We start from the raw sequence: 20019 nt of genomic DNA, 5'->3' as shown, positions 1-20019 counted from the left end.
TGGTTATTGAAGTATATACAGAATCAAATTTTGAGAATTGACTGCACACTTGCTGCAGGGCTTATTTCCCATAAACATCTCACAAACAATTTTCTTTGTGACTGCAAAATGATCTTTTCAGCCTGTGATGAACTTGCTCAGAGTCCATTCATTTGAGTTTCCTGTATTCAGGAATTTATGTCAGCTTTCCAGATTTCAAGAAAATGATTCACAAAGAAATGATCAAGAAATGATTCAAAGTATGGAAAGATAGCTTCACAATAAGCAGTAAAGACAAATTGTGCAAGCACATTCAAAGAATCTGCTTAGTTTCTTCAATTGTCCTTACCTTCAGTATTGTAAAGAAATGGATGTGTGAGAAATAAAATGAAAATGCCGTGACCCGGATTCGAACCGGGGTTGCTGCGGCCACAACACAGAGTACTAACCACTATACGATCACGGCAACTTAAATGAGCCAGGTAGGAGTTGAACCTTCAATCTTCTGATCTGTAGTCAGACGCTTTATCCATTGCGCCACTGGCCCAGCTGTCTTATGCCACTTGGAGTGTTCATCATGTTTTTGAACCTGTTTCAAGCTTTGATGGTAATTGAAGTATATACAGAATCAAAGTCTGAGAGTTGACTGTACACTTGCTGCAGGGCTTATTTCCCATAAACATCTCACAAACAATGTTCTTTGTGACTGCAAAATGATCTTTTCAGCCTGTGATGAAGTTGCTCAGAGTCCATTCATTTGAGTTTCCTGTATTCAGGAATTTATGTCAGCTTTCCAGATTTCAAGAAAATGATTCACAAAGAAATGATCAAGAAATGATTCAAAGTATGGAAAGATAGCTTCACAATAAGCAGTAAAGACAAATTGTGCAAGCACATTCAAAGAATCTGCTTAGTTTCTTCAATTGTCCTTACCTTCAATATTGTAAAGAAATGGATGTGTGAGAAATAAAATGAAAATGCCGTGACCCGGATTCGAACCGGGGTTGCTGCGGCCACAACGCAGAGTACTAACCAATATACGATCACGGCAACTTAAATGAGCCAGTTGGGAGTTGAACCTACAATCTGCTGATCTGTAGTCAGACGCGTTATCCATTACGCCACTGGCCCAGCTGTCTTATGCTACTTGGAGTGTTCATCATGTTTTTGAACCTGTTTCAAGCTTTGATGGTTATTGAAGTATATACAGAATCAAATTTTGAGAGTTGACTGTACACTTGCTGCAGGGCTTATTTCCCATAAAGATCTCACAAACAATTTTCTTTGTGACTGCAAAATGATCTTTTCAGCCTGTGATGAACTTGCTCAGAGTCCATTCATTTGAGTTTCCTGTATTCAGGAATTTATGTCAGCTTTCCAGATTTCAAGAAAATGATTCACAAAGAAATGATCAAGAAATGATTCAAAGTATGGAAAGATAGCTTCACAATAAGCAGTAAAGACAAATTGTGCAAGCACATTCAAAGAATCTGCTTAGTTTCTTCAATTGTCCTTACCTTCAATATTGTAAAGAAATGGATGTGTGAGAAATAAAATGAAAATGCCGTGACCCGGATTCGAACCGGGGTTGCTGCGGCCACAACACAGAGTACTAACCACTATACGATCACGGCAACTTAAATGAGCCAGGTAGGAGTTGAACCTTCAATCTTCTGATCCGTAGTCAGACGCGTTATCCATTGCGCCACTGGCCCAGCTGTCTTATGCCACTTGGAGTGTTCATCATGTTTTTGAACCTGTTTCAAGCTTTGATGGTTATTGAAGTATATACAGAATCAAATTTTGAGAATTGACTGTACACTTGCTGCAGGGCTTATTTCCCATAAACATCTCACAAACAATTTTCTTTGTGACTGCAAAATGATCTTTTCAGCCTGTGATGAACTTGCTCAGAGTCCATTCATTTGAGTTTCCTGTATTCAGGAATTTATGTCAGCTTTCCAGATTTCAAGAAAATGATTCACAAAGAAATGATCAAGAAATGATTCAAAGTATGGAAAGATAGCTTCACAATAAGCAGTAAAGACAAATTGTGCAAGCACATTCAAAGAATCTGCTTAGTTTCTTCAATTGTCCTTACCTTCAATATTGTAAAGAAATGGATGTGTGAGAAATAAAATGAAAAAGCCGTGACCCAGATTCGAACCAGGGTTGCTGCGGCCACAACGCAGAGTACTAACCACTATACGATCACGGCAACTTAAACGAGCCAGGTAGGAGTCGAACCTACAATCTTCTGATCTGTAGTCAGACGCTTTATCCATTGCGCCACTGGCCCAGCTGTCTTATGCCACTTGGAGTGTTCATCATGTTTTTGAACCTGTTTCAAGCTTTGATGGTAATTGAAGTATATACAGAATCAAAGTCTGAGAGTTGACTGTACACTTGCTGCAGGGCTTATTTCCCATAAACATCTCACAAACAATGTTCTTTGTGACTGCAAAATGATCTTTTCAGCCTGTGATGAAGTTGCTCAGAGTCCATTCATTTGAGTTTCCTGTATTCAGGAATTTATGTCAGCTTTCCAGATTTCAAGAAAATGATTCACAAAGAAATGATCAAGAAATGATTCAAAGTATGGAAAGATAGCTTCACAATAAGCAGTAAAGACAAATTGTGCAAGCACATTCAAAGAATCTGCTTAGTTTCTTCAATTGTCCTTACCTTCAATATTGTAAAGAAATGGATGTGTGAGAAATAAAATGAAAATGCAGTGACCTGGATTCGAACCGGGGTTACTGCGGCCACAACGCAGAGTACTAACCACTATACGATCACGGCAAATTAAACGAGCCAGGTAGGAGTCGAACCTACAATCTGCTGACCCGTAGTCAGATGCTTTATCCATTGCGCCACTGGCCCAGCTGTCTTATGCCACTTGGAGTGTTCATCATGTTTTTGAACCTGTTTCAAGCTTTGATGGTTATTGAAGTATATACTGAATCAAATTTTGAGAGTTGACTGTACACTTGCTGCAGGGCATATTTCCCATAAACATCTCACAAACAATTTTCTTTGTGACTGCAAAAATAAGATTTTACTTACCGATAAATCTATTTCTCGTAGTCCGTAGTGGATGCTGGGACTCCGTAAGGACCATGGGGAATAGCGGCTCCGCAGGAGACAGGGCACAAGAATAAAAGCTTTAGGATCAGGTGGTGTGCACTGGCTCCTCCCCCTATGACCCTCCTCCAAGCCTCAGTTAGGATACTGTGCCCGGACGAGCGTACATAATAAGGAAGGATATTGAATCCCGGGTAAGACTCATACCAGCCACACCAATCACACCGTACAACTCGTGATCTGAACCCAGTTAACAGTATGATAAAACGAAAAGGAGCCTCTGAAAAGATGGCTCACAACAATAATGACCCGAATTTTTGTAACAATAACTATATACAAGTATTGCAGACAATCCGCACTTGGGATGGGCGCCCAGCATCCACTACGGACTAGGAGAAATAGATTTATCGGTAAGTAAAATCTTATTTTCTCTGACGTCCTAGTGGATGCTGGGACTCCGTAAGGACCATGGGGATTATACCAAAGCTCCCAAACGGGCGGGAGAGTGCGGATGACTCTGCAGCACCGAATGAGAGAACTCCAGGTCCTCCTCAGCCAGGGTATCAAATTTGTAGAATTTAGCAAACGTGTTCCCCTGACCAAGTAGCTGCTCGGCAAAGTTGTAAAGCCGAGACCCCTCGGGCAGCCGCCCAAGATGAGCCCACTTTCCTTGTGGAATGGGCTTTTACCGATTTTGGCTGTGGCAGGCCTGCCACAGAATGTGCAAGCTGAATTGTACTACAAATCCAACGAGCAATCGTCTGCTTAGAAGCAGGAGCACCCAGTTTGTTGGGTGCATACAGGATAAGCAGTGAGTCAGATTTTCTGACTCCAGCCGTCCTGGAAACATATATTTTCAGGGCCCTGACGACGTCAAGCAAATTAGAGTCCTCCAAGTCCCTAGTAGCCGCAGGTACCACAATAGGTTGGTTCATGTGAAATGCAGAAACCACCTTAGGTAGAAATTGAGGACGAGTCCCCAATTCTGCCCTGTCAGAATGAAAAATTAAGTAAGGGCTTTTATATGATAAAGCCGCCAATTCTGACACACGCCTGGCTGAAGCCAGGGCTAACAGCATCGCCACCTTCCATGTGAGATATTTTAAGTCCACAGTGGTGAGTGGTTCAAACCAATGTGACTTTAGGAAACTCAACACAACATTGAGATCCCAAGGTGCCACTGGAGGCACAAAAGGAGGCTGTATATGCAGTACCCCTTTTACAAATGTCTGAACTTCAGGCACTGAAGCCAGTTCTTTCTGGAAGAAAATCGACAGGGCCGAAATTTGAACCTTAATGGACCCTAATTTTAGGCCCATAGATAGTCGTGTTTGCAGGAAATGGAGGATACGATCACGGCAACTTAAATGAGCCAGGTAGGAGTTGAACCTTCAATCTTCTGATCCGTAGTCAGACGCGTTATCCATTGCGCCACTGGCCCAGCTGTCTTATGCCACTTGGAGTGTTCATCATGTTTTTGAACCTGTTTCAAGCTTTGATGGTTATTGAAGTATATACAGAATCAAATTTTGAGAATTGACTGTACACTTGCTGCAGGGCTTATTTCCCATAAACATCTCACAAACAATTTTCTTTGTGACTGCAAAATGATCTTTTCAGCCTGTGATGAACTTGCTCAGAGTCCATTCATTTGAGTTTCCTGTATTCAGGAATTTATGTCAGCTTTCCAGATTTCAAGAAAATGATTCACAAAGAAATGATCAAGAAATGATTCAAAGTATGGAAAGATAGCTTCACAATAAGCAGTAAAGACAAATTGTGCAAGCACATTCAAAGAATCTGCTTAGTTTCTTCAATTGTCCTTACCTTCAATATTGTAAAGAAATGGATGTGTGAGAAATAAAATGAAAAAGCCGTGACCCAGATTCGAACCAGGGTTGCTGCGGCCACAACGCAGAGTACTAACCACTATACGATCACGGCAACTTAAACGAGCCAGGTAGGAGTCGAACCTACAATCTTCTGATCTGTAGTCAGATGCTTTATCCATTGCGCCACTGGCCCAGCTGTCTTATGCCACTTGGAGTGTTCATCATGTTTTTGAACCTGTTTCAAGCTTTGATGGTAATTGAAGTATATACAGAATCAAAGTCTGAGAGTTGACTGTACACTTGCTGCAGGGCTTATTTCCCATAAACATCTCACAAACAATGTTCTTTGTGACTGCAAAATGATCTTTTCAGCCTGTGATGAAGTTGCTCAGAGTCCATTCATTTGAGTTTCCTGTATTCAGGAATTTATGTCAGCTTTCCAGATTTCAAGAAAATGATTCACAAAGAAATGATCAAGAAATGATTCAAAGTATGGAAAGATAGCTTCACAATAAGCAGTAAAGACAAATTGTGCAAGCACATTCAAAGAATCTGCTTAGTTTCTTCAATTGTCCTTACCTTCAATATTGTAAAGAAATGGATGTGTGAGAAATAAAATGAAAATGCAGTGACCTGGATTCGAACCGGGGTTACTGCGGCCACAACGCAGAGTACTAACCACTATACGATCACGGCAAATTAAACGAGCCAGGTAGGAGTCGAACCTACAATCTGCTGACCCGTAGTCAGATGCTTTATCCATTGCGCCACTGGCCCAGCTGTCTTATGCCACTTGGAGTGTTCATCATGTTTTTGAACCTGTTTCAAGCTTTGATGGTTATTGAAGTATATACAGAATCAAATTTTGAGAGTTGACTGTACACTTGCTGCAGGGCTTATTTCCCATAAACATCTCACAAACAATTTTCTTTGTGACTGCAAAAATAAGATTTTACTTACCGATAAATCTATTTCTCGTAGTCCGTAGTGGATGCTGGGACTCCGTAAGGACCATGGGGAATAGCGGCTCCGCAGGAGACAGGGCACAAGAATAAAAGCTTTAGGATCAGGTGGTGTGCACTGGCTCCTCCCCCTATGACCCTCCTCCAAGCCTCAGTTAGGATACTGTGCCCGGACGAGCGTACATAATAAGGAAGGATATTGAATCCCGGGTAAGACTCATACCAGCCACACCAATCACACCGTACAACTCGTGATCTGAACCCAGTTAACAGTATGATAAAACGAAAAGGAGCCTCTGAAAAGATGGCTCACAACAATAATGACCCGAATTTTTGTAACAATAACTATATACAAGTATTGCAGACAATCCGCACTTGGGATGGGCGCCCAGCATCCACTACGGACTAGGAGAAATAGATTTATCGGTAAGTAAAATCTTATTTTCTCTGACGTCCTAGTGGATGCTGGGACTCCGTAAGGACCATGGGGATTATACCAAAGCTCCCAAACGGGCGGGAGAGTGCGGATGACTCTGCAGCACCGAATGAGAGAACTCCAGGTCCTCCTCAGCCAGGGTATCAAATTTGTAGAATTTAGCAAACGTGTTCCCCTGACCAAGTAGCTGCTCGGCAAAGTTGTAAAGCCGAGACCCCTCGGGCAGCCGCCCAAGATGAGCCCACTTTCCTTGTGGAATGGGCTTTTACCGATTTTGGCTGTGGCAGGCCTGCCACAGAATGTGCAAGCTGAATTGTACTACAAATCCAACGAGCAATCGTCTGCTTAGAAGCAGGAGCACCCAGTTTGTTGGGTGCATACAGGATAAGCAGTGAGTCAGATTTTCTGACTCCAGCCGTCCTGGAAACATATATTTTCAGGGCCCTGACAACGTCAAGCAAATTAGAGTCCTCCAAGTCCCTAGTAGCCGCAGGTACCACAATAGGTTGGTTCATGTGAAATGCAGAAACCACCTTAGGTAGAAATTGAGGACGAGTCCCCAATTCTGCCCTGTCAGAATGAAAAATTAAGTAAGGGCTTTTATATGATAAAGCCGCCAATTCTGACACACGCCTGGCTGAAGCCAGGGCTAACAGCATCGTCACCTTCCATGTGAGATATTTTAAGTCCACAGTGGTGAGTGGTTCAAACCAATGTGACTTTAGGAAACTCAACACAACATTGAGATCCCAAGGTGCCACTGGAGGCACAAAAGGAGGCTGTATATGCAGTACCCCTTTTACAAATGTCTGAACTTCAGGCACTGAAGCCAGTTCTTTCTGGAAGAAAATCGACAGGGCCAAAATTTGAACCTTAATGGACCCTAATTTTAGGCCCATAGATAGTCCTGTTTGCAGGAAATGGAGGAAACGACCCAGTTGAAATTCCTCTGTAGGGGCCATCTTGGCCTCACACCACGCAACATATTTTCGCCAAATGCGGTGATAATGTTTTGCGGTTACGTCCTTCCTGGCCTTGACCAGGGTAGGGATGACTTCATCTGGAATGCCTTTTTCCTTCAGGATCCGGCGTTCAACCGCCATGCCGTCAAACGCCGCCGCGGTAAGTCTTGGAACAGACAAGGCCCCTGCTGGAGCAGGTCCTTTCTTAGAGGTAGAGGCCACGGTTCGTCCGTGAGCATCTCTTGAAGTTCCGGGTACCAAGTCCTTCTTGGCCAATCCGGAACCACGAGTATAGTTCTTACTCCTCTCCTTCTTATGATTCTCAGTACTTTTGGTATGAGATGCAGAGGAGGGAACACATACACTGACTGGTACACCCACGGCGTTACCAGAGCGTCCACCGCTATTGCCTGAGGGTCCCTTGACCTGGCGCAATATCTGTCTAGTTTTTTGTTTAGACGGGACGCCATCATGTCCACCTTTGGTTTTACCCAACGGTTTACTATCAGGTGGAAGACTTCTGGGTGAAGTCCCCACTCTCCCGGGTGGAGGTCGTGTCTGCTGAGGAAGTCTGCTTCCCAGTTGTCCACTCCCGGAATGAACACTGCTGACAGTGCTATCACATGATTTTCCGCCCAGCGAAGAATCCTTGCAGCTTCTGCCATTGCCCTCCTGCTTCTCGTGCCGCCCTGTCTGTTTACGTGGGCGACTGACGTGATGTTGTCCGATTGGATCAATACCGCCTGACCCTGAAGCAGGGGTTTCGCTTGACTTAGGGCATTGTAAATGGCCCTTAGTTCCAGAATGTTTATATGAAGAGATGTTTCCATGCTTTACCACAAGCCCTGGAAATTTCTTCCCTGTGTGACTGCTCCCCAGCCTCTCGGGCTTGCATTTCTTGCATGGAATCTTCCGAATGGAATCGCTTCGTAAGAAGCCACCATTTTTCCCAGGACCCTCGTGCACTGATGCACTGACACCTGGCCTGGTTTTAGGAGGTTCCTGACTAGCTCGGATAACTCCCTGGCCTTCTCCTCCGGGAGAAACACCTTCTTCTGGACTGTGTCCAGAATCATTCCTAGGAACAGTAGACGTGTCGTTGGAATCAGCTGCGATTTTGGAATATTTAGGATCCACCCGTGCTGACGTAACACTACCTGAGATAGTGCTACTCCGACTTCTAACTGTTCCCTGGACCTTGCCCTTATCAGGAGATCGTCCAAGTAAGGGATAATTAAGATGCCTTTTCTTCGAAGAAGAATCATCATTTCGGCCATTACCTTGGTAAAGACCCGAGGTGCCGTGGACAACCCAAACGGCAGCGTCTGAAACTGATAATGACAGTTTTGTACTACAAACCTGAGGTACCCTTGGTGAGAAGGGTAGATTGGGACGTGGAGATAAGCATCTTTGATGTCCAGAGACACCATATAGTCCCCTTCTTCCAGGTTCGCTATCACCGCTCTGAGTGACTCCATCTTGAATTTGAACCTTTTTATGTAAGTGTTCAAGGATTTCAGATTTAAAATTGGTCTCACCGAGCCGTCCGGCTTCGGTACCACAAACAGCGTGGAATAATACCCCTTTCCCTGTTGTAGGAGGGGTACCTTGATTATCACCTGCTGGGAATACAGCTTGTGAATGGCTTCCAAAACTGCCTCCCTGTCGGAGGGAGACTTTGGTAGAGCAGACTTCAGGAACCGGCGAGGGGGAAATGCCTCGAATTCCAGTTTGTACCCCTGCGATACTACCTGTAGAATCCAGGGGTCCACTTGCGAGTGAGCCCACTGCGCGTTGAAATTCTTGAGACGGGCCCCCACCATGTCTGAGTCTGCTTGTAAAGCCCCAGCGTCATGCTGAAGACTTGGCAGAAGCAGGGGAGGGCTTCTGTTCCTGGGAAGCGGCTGCATGGTGCAGTCTTTTTCCTCTTCCTCTGCCCCGGGGCAGAAAAGAGTGGCCTTTTGCTCGCTTGTACTTATGGGAACGAAAGGACTGAGTTTGAAAAGACGGTGTCTTTTTCTGCTGATGTGAAGTGACCTGGGGTAAAAAGGTGGACTTTCCAGCCGTTGCCGTGGCCACCAGGTCCGATAGACCAGCCCCAAATAACTCCTCCCCTTTATACGGCAATACTTCCATATGTCGTTTGGAATCCGCATCCCCTGACCACTGTCGCGTCCATAACGCTCTTCTGGCAGAAATGGACATAGCACTTACTCTTGATGCCAGGGTGCAAATATCCCTCTGTGCATCACGCATATATAGTAATGCATCCTTCAAATGCTCTATAGTTAACAATATATTGTCCCTATCCAGGGTATCAATATTTTCAGTCAGGGAATCCGACCACGCGACTCCAGCACTGCACATCCAGGCTGAAGCGATTGCTGGTCGCAGTATAACACCAGTATGTGTGTATATACTTTTTAGGATATTTTCCAGCCTTCTATCAGCTGGTTCTTTGAGGGTGGCCGTATCAGGAGAAGGTAACGCTACTTGTTTAGATAAACGTGTGAGCGCCTTATCTACCCTAGGGGGTGTTTTCCAACGCGTCCTAACCTCTGACGGGAAAGGATATAGTGCCAATAATTTATTAGAAATTAGCAGTTTTTAGTCGGGGGAAACCCACGCTTTATCACACACCTCATTTAATTCATCTGACTCAGGAAAAACTATTGGTAGTTTTTTCACACCCCACATAATACCCTTCTTTGTGGTACTTGTAGTGTCAGAAATGTTCAATGCCTCCTTCATTGCCGTGATCATGTAACGTGTGGCCCTACTGGACATTACGTTTGTCTCCTCACCGTCGACACTAGACTCAGTATCTGTGTTTGGGTCTGTGTCGACCCACTGAGGTAACGGGCGTTTTAGGGCCCCTGACGGTGTCTGAGACGCCTGGACAGGCACTAATTGATTTGCCGGCTGTCTCATGTCGTCAACAGTTTTTTGCAAAGTGCTGACATTATCACTTAATTCTTTAAATACGATCATCCAGTCAGGTGTCGACTCCCTAGGGGGTGACATCACTAACCCAGGCAATTGCTCCGCCTCCACATCATTTTCCTCCTCATACATGTCGACACACACGTACCGACACACAGCACACACACCGGGAATGCTCTGATAGAGGACAGGACCCCACTAGCCCTTTGGAGAGACAGAGGGAGAGTCTGCCAGCACACACCAAGCGCTATATATATATACAGGGATAACCTTATATAAGTGTTATTCCCTTATAGCTGCTGTTTATTATTATTAGCTGCCAATAGTGCCCCCCCTTCTCTTTTTTACCCTGATTCTGTAGCAGGTCTGCAGGGGAGAGTCAGGGAGCCGTCCTTCCAGCGGAGCTGTGAGGGAAAATGGCGCTTGTGTGCTGAGGAGATAGGCTCCGCCCCTTCACGACGTCCTTATCTCCCGCTCTTTTCTGTAAAAATAGCAGGGGTTAAAATACATCCATATAGCCCAGGAGCTATATGTGATGTATTCTTTTGCCAACCTAAGGTATTATCTGTTTATATTGCGTCTCAGGGCGCCCCCCCCCCCCAGCGCCCTGCACCCTCAGTGACCGGAGTGTGAAGTGTGCTGAGAGCAATGGCGCACAGCTGCGGTGCTGTGCGCTACCTTAGTCTGAAGACAGGACCGTCTTCTGCCGCCGATTTCACCGGACCTCTTCGCTCTTCTGGCTCTGTAAGGGGGCCGGCGGCGCGGCTCCGGGACCCATCCAGGCTGAACCTGTGATCGTCCCTCTGGAGCTAATGTCCAGTAGCCTAAGAAGCCCAATCCACTCTGCACGCAGGTGAGTTCGCTTCTTCTCCCCTTAGTCCCACGATGCAGTGAGCCTGTTGCCAGCAGGACTCACTGAAAATAAAAAACCTAAAATAAACTTTTATTCTAAGCAGCTCAGGAGAGCCACCTAGCCTGCACCCTTCTCGTTCGGGCACAAAAATCTAACTGGAGGAGGGTCATAGGGGGAGGAGCCAGTGCACACCACCTGAACCTAAAGCTTTTATTCTTGTGCCCTGTCTCCTGCGGAGCCGCTATTCCCCATGGTCCTTACGGAGTCCCAGCATCCACTAGGACGTCAGAGAAATGATCTTTTCAGCCTGTGATGAACTTGCTCAGAGTCCATTTATTTGAGTTTCCTGTATTCAGGAATTTATTTCAGCTTTCCAGATTTCAAGAAAATGATTCACAAAGAAATGATCAAGAAATGATTCAAAGTATGGAAAGATAGCTTCACAATAAGCAGTAAAGACAAATTGTGCAAGCACATTCAAAGAATCTGCTTAGTTTCTTCAATTGTCCTTACCTTCAATATTGTAAAGAAATGGATGTGTGAGAAATAAAATGAAAATGCCGTCACCCGGATTCGAACCGGGGTTGCTGCGGCCACAACGCAAAGTACTAACCACTATACGATCACGGCAACTTAAATGAGCCAGGTAGGAGTCGAACCTACAATCTTCTGATCCGTAGTCAGGCGCGTTATCCATTGCGCCACTAGCCCAGCTGTCTTATGCCACTTTGGAGTGTTCATCATGTTTTTGAACCTGTTTCAAGCTTTGATGGTTATTGAAGTATATACAGAATCAAATTTTCAGAGTTGACTGTACACTTGCTGCAGGGCTTATTTCCCATAAACATCTCACAAACAATTTTCTTTGTGACTGCAAAATGATCTTTTCAGCCTGTGATGAACTTGCTCAAAGTCCATTCATTTGAGTTTCCTGTATTCAGGAATTTATGTCAGCTTTCCAGATTTCAAGAAAATGATTCACAAAGAAATGATCAAGAAATGACTCAAAGTATGGAAAGATAGCTTCACAATAAGCAGTAAAGACAAATTGTGCAAGCACATTCAAAGAATCTACTTAGTTTCTTCAATTGTCCTTACCTTCAATATTGTAAAGAAATGGATGTGTGAGAAATAAAATGAAAATGCCGTGACCCGGCTTCGAACCGGGGTTGCTGCAGCTACAACGCAGAGTACTAACCACTATACTATCACGGCAACTTAAACGAGCAAGGCAGGAGTCAAACCTTCAATCTTCTGATCCATAGTCAGACGCGTTATCAAATGCGCCACTGGCACAGCTGTCTTATGCCACTTGGAGTGTTCATCATGTTTTTGAACCTGTTTCAAGCTTTGATGGTTATTGAAGTATATACAGAATCAAATTTTGAGAGTTGACTGTACACTTGCTGCAGGGCTTATTTCCAATAAACATCTCACAAACAATTTTCTTTGTGACTGCAAAATGATCTTTTCAGCCTGTGATGAACTTGCTCAGAGTCAATTCATTTGAGTTTCCTGTATTCAGGAATTTATGTCAGCTTTCCCGATTTCAAGAAAATGATTCACAAAGAAATGATCAAGAAATGATTCAAAGTATGGAAAGATAGCTTCACAATAAGCAGTAAAGACAAATTGTGCAAGCACATTCAAAGAATCTGCTTAGTTTCTTCAATTGTCCTTACCTTCAATATTGTAAAGAAATGGATGTGTGAGAAATAAAATGAAAATGCCGTGACCCGGATTCGAACTGGGGTTGCTGCGGCCACAACGCAGAATACTAACCACTATACGATCACGGCAACTTAAATGAGCCAGGTAGGAGTCGAACCTACAATCTTCTGATCTGTAGTCAGACACATTATCCATTGCGCCATTGGCCCAGCTGTCTTATGCTACTTTGGAGTGTTCATCATGTTTTTGAACCTGTTTCAAGCTTTGATGGTTATTGAAGTATATACAGAATCACATTTTCAGAGTTGACTGTACACTTGCTGCAGGGCTTATTTCCCATAAACATCTCACAAACAATTTTCTTTGTGACTTCAAAATGATCTTTTCAGCCTGTGATGAACTTGCTCAAAGTCCATTCATTTGAGTTTCCTGTATTCAGGAATTTATGTCAGCTTTCCAGATTTCAAGAAAATGATTCACAAAGAAATTATCAAGAAATGATTCAAAGTATGGAAAGATAGCTTCACAATAAGCAGTAAAGACATATTGTGCAAGCACATTCAAAGAATCTGCTTAGTTTCTTCAATTGTCCTTACCTTCAATATTGTAAAGAAATGGATGTGTGAGAAATAAAATTAAAATGCCGTGACCCGGATTCGAACCGGGTTTGCTGGGGCCACAACGCAGAGTACTAACCACTATACGACCACGGCAACTTAAACGAGCCAGGTAGGAGTCGAACCTACAATCTTCTGATCCGTAGTCAGACGCATTATCCATTGCGCCATTGGCCCAGCTGTCTTATGCCATTTTGGAGTGTTCATCATGTTTTTGAACCTGTTTCAAGCTTTGATGGTTATTGAAGTATATACAGAATCACATTTTCAGAGTTGACTGTACACTTGCTGCAGGGCTTATTTCTCATAAACATCTCACAAACAATTTTCTTTGTGACTGTAAAATTATCTTTTCATCCTGTGATGAACTTGCTCAGAGTCCATTCATTTGAGTTTCCTGTATTCAGGAATTTATGTCAGCTTTCCAGATTTCAAGAAAATGATTCACAAAGAAATGATCAAGAAATGATTCAAAGTATGGAAAGATAGCTTCACAATAAGCAGTAAAGACAAATTGTGCAAGCACATTCAAAGAATCTGCATAGTTTCTTCAATTGTCCTTACCTTCAATATTGTAAAGAAATGGATGTGTGAGAAATAAAATGAAAATGCCGTGACCCGGATTCGTACCAGGGTTGCTGCGGCCACAGCGCAGAGTACTAACCACTATACGATCACGGCAACTTAAACGAGCAAGGTAGGAGTCGAACCTACAATCTGCTGATCCGTAGTCAGATGCGTTATCCAATGCGCCACTGGCCCAGCTGTCTTATGCCACTTGGAGTGTTCATCATGTTTTTTAACCTGTTTTAAGCTTTGATGGCTATTAAAGTATATACAGAATCAAATTTTGAGAGTTGACTGTACACTTGCTGCAGGGCTTATTTCCCATAAACATCTCACAAACAATTTTTTTTGTGACTGCAAAATGATCTTTTCAGCCTGTGATGAACTTGCTCAGAGTCCATTCATTTGAGTTTCCTGTATTCAGGAATTTGTCAGCTTTCCAGATTTCAAGAAAATGATTCACTAAGAAATGATCAAGAAATGATTCAAAGTATGGAAAGATAGCTTCACAATAAGCAGTAAAGACAAATTGTGCAAGCACATTCAAAGAATCTGCTTAGTTTCTTCAATTGTCCTTACCTTCAATATTGTAAAGAAATGGATGTGTGAGAAATAAAATGAAAATGCCGTGACCCGGGGTTGCTGCGGCCACAACGCAGAGTGCTAACCACTATACGATCACGGCAACTTAAACGAGCCAGGTAGGAGTCGAACCTACAATCTGCTGATCCGTAGTCAGACGCGTTATCCAATGCGCCACTGGCCCAGCTGTCTTATGTCACTTGGAGTGTTCATCATGTTTTTGAACCTGTTTCAAGCTTTGATGGTTATTGAAGTATATACAGAATAAAATTTTGAGAGTTGACTGTACACTTGCTGCAGGGCTTATTTCCCATAAACATCTCACAAACAATTTTTTTTGTGACTGCAAAATGATCTTTTCAGCCTGTAATGAACTTGCTCAGAGTCCATTCATTTGAGTTTCCTGTATTCAGGAATTTATGTCAGCTTTCTAGATTTCAAGAAAATGATTCTCAAAGAAATGATCAAGAAATGATTCAAAGTATGGAAAGATAGCTTCACAATAAGCAGTAAAGACAAATTGTGCAAGCACATTCAAAGAATCTGCTTAGTTTCTTCAATTGTCCTTACCTTCAATATTGTAAAGAAATGGATGTGTGAGAAATAAAATGAAAATGCCGTGACCCGGATTCGAACTGGGGTTGCTGCGGCCACAACGCAGAATACTAACCACTATACGATCACGGCAACTTAAATGAGCCAGGTAGGAGTCGAACCTACAATCTTCTGATCTGTAGTCAGACGCGTTATCCATTGCGCCATTGGCCCAGCTGTCTTATGCCACTTTGGAGTGTTCATCATGTTTTTGAACCTGTTTCAAGCTTTGATGGTTATTGAAGTATATACAGAATCACATTTTCAGAGTTGACTGTACACTTGCTGCAGGGCTTATTTCCCATAAACATCTCACAAACAATTTTCTTTGTGACTGCAAAATTATCTTTTCATCCTGTGATGAACTTGCTCAGAGTACATTCATTTGAGTTTCCTGTATTCAGGAATTTATGTCAGCTTTCCAGATTTCAAGAAAATGATTCACAAAGAAATGATCAAGAAATGATTCAAAGTATGGAAAGATAGCTTCACAATAAGCAGTAAAGACAAATTGTGCAAGCACATTCAAAGAATCTGCTTAGTTTCTTCAATTGTCCTTACCTTCAATATTGTAAAGAAATGGATGTGTGAGAAATAAAATGAAAATGCCGTGACCCGGATTCGAACCAGGGTTGCTGCGGCCACAGCGCAGAGTACTAACCACTATACGATCATGGCAACTTAAACGAGCCAGGTAGGAGTCGAACCTACAATCTGCTGATCCGTAGTCAGATGCGTTATCCAATGTGCCACTGGCCCAGCTGTCTTATGTCACTTGGAGTGTTCATCATGTTTTTGAACCTGTTTTAAGCTTTGATGGTTATTAAAGTATAAACATAATCAAATTTTGAGAGTTGACTGTACACTTGCTGCAGGGCTTATTTCCCATAAACATCTCACAAACAATTTTTTTTGTGACTGCAAAATTATCTTTTCAGCCTGTGATGAACTTGCTCAGAGTCCATTCATTTGAGTTTCCTGTATTCAGGAATTTATGTCAGCTTTCCAGATTTCAAGAAAATGATTCACAAAGAAATGATTCAAAGTATGGAAAGATAGCTTCACAATAAGCAGTAAAGACAAATTGTGCAAGCACATTCAAAGAATCTGCTTAGTTTCTTCAATTGTCCTTACCTTAAATATTGTAAAGAAATGGATGTGTGAGAAATAAAATGAAAATGCCATGACCCGGATTCGAACCGGGGTTGCTGCGGCCACAACGCAGAGTACTAACCACTATATGATAACGGCAACTTAAATGAGCCAGGTAGGAGTTTAACCTACAATCTGCTGATCTGTAGTCAGACGCGTTATCCATTACGCCACTGGCCCAGCTGTCTTATGCTACTTGGAGTGTTCATCATGTTTTTGAACCTGTTTCAAGCTTTGATGGTTATTGAAGTATGTACAGAATCAAATTTTCAGAGTTGACTGTACACTTGCTGCAGGGCTTATTTCCCATAAAGATCTCACAAACAATTTTCTTTGTGACTGCAAAATTATATTTTCAGCCTGTGATGAACTTGCTCAGAGTCCATTCATTTGAGTTTCCTGTATTCAGGAATTTATGTCAGCTTTCCAGATTTCAAGAAAATGATTCACAAAGAAATGATCAAGAAATGATTCAAAGTATGGAAAGATAGCTTCACAATAAGCAGTAAAGACAAATTGTGCAAGCACATTCAAAGAATCTGCTTAGTTTCTTCAATTGTCCTTACCTTCAATATTGTAAAGAAATGGATGTGTGAGAAATAAAATGAAAATGCCGTGACCCGGATTCGAAACGGGGTTGCTGCGGCCACAACGCAGAGTGCTAACCGCTATACGATCACGGCAACTTAAACGAGCCAGGTAGGAGTCGAACCTACAATCTGCTGATCTGTAGTCAGACATGTTATCCAATGCGCCACTGGCCCAGCTGTCTTCTGCTACTTGGAGTGTTCATCATGTTTTTGAACCTGTTTCAAGCTTTGATGGTTATTGAAGTATATACAGAATAAAATTTTGAGAGTTGACTGTTCACTTGCTGCAGGGCTTATTTCCCATAAACATCTCACAAACAATTTTTTTTGTGACTGCAAAATGATCTTTTCAGCCTGTAATGAACTTGCTCAGAGTCCATTCATTTGAGTTTCCTGTATTCAGGAATTTATGTCAGCTTTCCAGATTTCAAGAAAATGATTCACAAAGAAATGATCAAGAAATGATTCAAAGTATGGAAAGATAGCTTCACAATAAGCAGTAAAGACAAATTGTGCAAGCACATTCAAAGAATCTGCTTAGTTTCTTCAATTGTCCTTACCTTCAATATTGTAAAGAAATGGATGTGTGAGAAATAAAATGAAAATGCCGTGACCCGGATTCAAACCAGGGTTGCTGCGGCCACAACGCAGAGCACTAACCACTATACGACCACGGCAACTTAAACGAGCCAGGTAGGAGTCGAACCTACAATCTGCTGATCCGTAGTCAGACGCTTTATCCGTTGCGCCACTGGCCCAGCTGTCTTATGCCACTTGGAGTGTTCATCATGTTTTTGAACCTGTTTCAAGCTTTGATGGTTATTCAAGTATATACAGAATCAAATTTTGAGAGTTGACTGTACACTTGCTGCAGGGCTTATTTCCCATAAACATCTCACAAACAATTTTCTTTGTGACTGCAAAATGATCTTTTCAGCCTGTGATGAACTTGCTCAGAGTCAATTCATTTGAGTTTCCTGTATTCAGGAATTTATGTCAGCTTTCCCGATTTCAAGAAAATGATTCACAAAGAAATGATCAAGAAATGATTCAAAGTATGGAAAGATAGCTTCACAATAAGCAGTAAAGACAAATTGTGCAAGCACATTCAAAGAATCTGCTTAGTTTCTTCAATTGTCCTTACCTTAAATATTGTAAAGAAATGGATGTGTGAGAAATAAAATGAAAATGCCATGACCCGGATTCGAACCGGGGTTGCTGCGGCCACAACACAGAGTACTAACCACTATACGATCACGGCAACTTAAATGAGCCAGGTAGGAGTTTAACCTACAATCTGCTGATCTGTAGTCAGACGCGTTATCCATTACGCCACTGGCCCAGCTGTCTTATGCTACTTGGAGTGTTCATCATGTTTTTGAACCTGTTTCAAGCTTTGATGGTTATTGAAGTATATACAGAATCAAATTTTCAGAGTTGACTGTACACTTGCTGCAGGGCTTATTTCCCATAAACATCTCACAAACAATTTTTTTTGTGACTGCAAAATTATCTTTTCATCCTGTGATGAACTTGCTCAGAGTACATTCATTTGAGTTTCCTGTATTCAGGAATTTATGTCAGCTTTCCAGATTTCAAAAAAATGATTCACAAAGAAATGATCAAGAAATGATTCAAAGTATGGAAAGATAGCTTCACAATAAGTAGTAAAGACAAATTGTGCAAGCACATTCAAAGAATCTGCTTAGTTTCTTCAATTGTCCTTACCTTCAATATTGTAAAGAAATGGATGTGTGAGAAATAAAATGAAAATGCCGTGACCCAGATTCGAACCAGGGTTGCTGCGGCCACAGCGCAGAGTACTAACCACTATACGATCACGGCAACTTAAACAAGCCAGGTAGGAGTCGAACCTACAATCTACTGATCCGTAGTCAGATGCGTTATCCAATGCGCCACTGGCCCAGCTGTCTTATGCCACTTGGAGTGTTCATCATGTTTTTGAACCTGTTTTAAGCTTTGATGGTTATTAAAGTATAAACAGAATCAAATTTTGAGAGTTGACTGTACACTTGCTGTAGGGCTTATTTCCCATAAACATCTCACAAACAATTTTTTTTGTGACTGCAAAATGATCTTTTCAGCCTGTGATGAACTTGCTCAGAGTCCATTCATTTGAGTTTCCTGTATTCAGGAATTTATGTCAGCTTTCCAGATTTCAAGAAATTGATTCACAAAGAAATGATTCAAAGTATGGAAAGATAGCTTCACAATAAGCAGTAAAGACAAATTGTGCAAGCACATTCAAAGAATTTGCTTAGTTTCTTCAATTGTCCTTACCTTAAATATTGTAAAGAAATGGATGTGTGAGAAATAAAATGAAAATGCCATGACCCGGATTCGAACCGGGGTTGCTGCGGCCACAACGCAGAGTACTAACCACTATACGATCACGGCAACTTAAATGAGCCAGGTAGGAGTTTAACCTACAATCTGCTGATCTGTAGTCAGACGCGTTATCCATTACGCCACTGGCCCAGCTGTCTTATGCTACTTGGAGTGTTCATCATGTTTTTGAACCTGTTTCAAGCTTTGATGGTTATTGAAGTATATACAGAATCAAATTTTCAGAGTTGACTGTACACTTGCTGCAGGGCTTATTTCCCATAAAGATCTCACAAACAATTTTCTTTGTGACTGCAAAATTATATTTTCAGCCTGTGATGAACTTGCTCAGAGTCCATTCATTTGAGTTTCCTGTATTCAGGAATTTATGTCAGCTTTCCAGATTTCAAGAAAATGATTCACAAAGAAATGATCAAGAAATGATTCAAAGTATGGAAAGATAGCTTCACAATAAGCAGTAAAGACAAATTGTGCAAGCACATTCAAAGAATCTGCTTAGTTTCTTCAATTGTCCTTACCTTCAATATTGTAAAGAAATGGATGTGTGAGAAATAAAATGAAAATGCCGTGACCCGGATTCGAACTGGGGTTGCTGCGGCCACAACGCAGAATACTAACCACTATACGATCACGGCAACTTAAATGAGCCAGGTAGGAGTCGAACCTACAATCTTCTGATCCGTAGTCAGACGCGTTATCCATTGCGCCATTGGCCCAGCTGTCTTATGCCACTTTGGAGTGTTCATCATGTTTTTGAACCTGTTTCAAGCTTTGATGGTTATTGAAGTATATACAGAATCACATTTTCAGAGTTGACTGTACACTTGC

The 20019-nt window shown here is 42.2% G+C and overlaps 14 non-coding genes across 14 annotated transcripts; all 14 read right to left on the bottom strand.

The window, feature by feature from the left end:
• Positions 1–373: 373 nt before the first annotated feature.
• On the bottom strand, positions 374–445 carry TRNAH-GUG (transfer RNA histidin (anticodon GUG)). Its single transcript has one exon. It is a non-coding gene; the product is annotated as a tRNA-His (tRNA).
• Positions 446–1541: 1096 nt separating this feature from the next.
• On the bottom strand, positions 1542–1613 carry TRNAH-GUG (transfer RNA histidin (anticodon GUG)). Its single transcript has one exon. It is a non-coding gene; the product is annotated as a tRNA-His (tRNA).
• Positions 1614–1621: 8 nt separating this feature from the next.
• TRNAR-ACG (transfer RNA arginine (anticodon ACG)) lies at positions 1622–1694 on the bottom strand. Its single transcript has one exon. It is a non-coding gene; the product is annotated as a tRNA-Arg (tRNA).
• A 511-nt stretch (positions 1695–2205) lies between these two features.
• Positions 2206–2278, bottom strand: TRNAC-ACA (transfer RNA cysteine (anticodon ACA)). The gene has a single exon. It is a non-coding gene; the product is annotated as a tRNA-Cys (tRNA).
• A 2153-nt stretch (positions 2279–4431) lies between these two features.
• On the bottom strand, positions 4432–4504 carry TRNAR-ACG (transfer RNA arginine (anticodon ACG)). Its single transcript has one exon. It is a non-coding gene; the product is annotated as a tRNA-Arg (tRNA).
• Positions 4505–5015: 511 nt separating this feature from the next.
• TRNAC-ACA (transfer RNA cysteine (anticodon ACA)) lies at positions 5016–5088 on the bottom strand. Its single transcript has one exon. It is a non-coding gene; the product is annotated as a tRNA-Cys (tRNA).
• Positions 5089–11689: 6601 nt separating this feature from the next.
• TRNAR-ACG (transfer RNA arginine (anticodon ACG)) lies at positions 11690–11762 on the bottom strand. Its single transcript has one exon. It is a non-coding gene; the product is annotated as a tRNA-Arg (tRNA).
• A 432-nt stretch (positions 11763–12194) lies between these two features.
• On the bottom strand, positions 12195–12266 carry TRNAY-GUA (transfer RNA tyrosine (anticodon GUA)). Its single transcript has one exon. It is a non-coding gene; the product is annotated as a tRNA-Tyr (tRNA).
• Positions 12267–15183: 2917 nt separating this feature from the next.
• Positions 15184–15256, bottom strand: TRNAC-ACA (transfer RNA cysteine (anticodon ACA)). The gene has a single exon. It is a non-coding gene; the product is annotated as a tRNA-Cys (tRNA).
• Positions 15257–15688: 432 nt separating this feature from the next.
• Positions 15689–15760, bottom strand: TRNAH-GUG (transfer RNA histidin (anticodon GUG)). The gene has a single exon. It is a non-coding gene; the product is annotated as a tRNA-His (tRNA).
• Positions 15761–18013: 2253 nt separating this feature from the next.
• TRNAH-GUG (transfer RNA histidin (anticodon GUG)) lies at positions 18014–18085 on the bottom strand. The gene has a single exon. It is a non-coding gene; the product is annotated as a tRNA-His (tRNA).
• A 512-nt stretch (positions 18086–18597) lies between these two features.
• Positions 18598–18669, bottom strand: TRNAH-GUG (transfer RNA histidin (anticodon GUG)). Its single transcript has one exon. It is a non-coding gene; the product is annotated as a tRNA-His (tRNA).
• Positions 18670–19170: 501 nt separating this feature from the next.
• On the bottom strand, positions 19171–19242 carry TRNAH-GUG (transfer RNA histidin (anticodon GUG)). Its single transcript has one exon. It is a non-coding gene; the product is annotated as a tRNA-His (tRNA).
• A 592-nt stretch (positions 19243–19834) lies between these two features.
• TRNAR-ACG (transfer RNA arginine (anticodon ACG)) lies at positions 19835–19907 on the bottom strand. Its single transcript has one exon. It is a non-coding gene; the product is annotated as a tRNA-Arg (tRNA).
• Between the last annotated feature and the right edge of the window lie 112 nt (positions 19908–20019).

This window comes from Pseudophryne corroboree, chromosome 6 (assembly GCF_028390025.1).
Source record: "Pseudophryne corroboree isolate aPseCor3 chromosome 6, aPseCor3.hap2, whole genome shotgun sequence".
In the NCBI taxonomy this organism is placed as follows: Eukaryota; Metazoa; Chordata; class Amphibia; order Anura; family Myobatrachidae; genus Pseudophryne; species Pseudophryne corroboree.
Note: the sequence above shows the minus strand (reverse complement) of the source record. Positions and strands in the feature narration are given on the sequence as shown.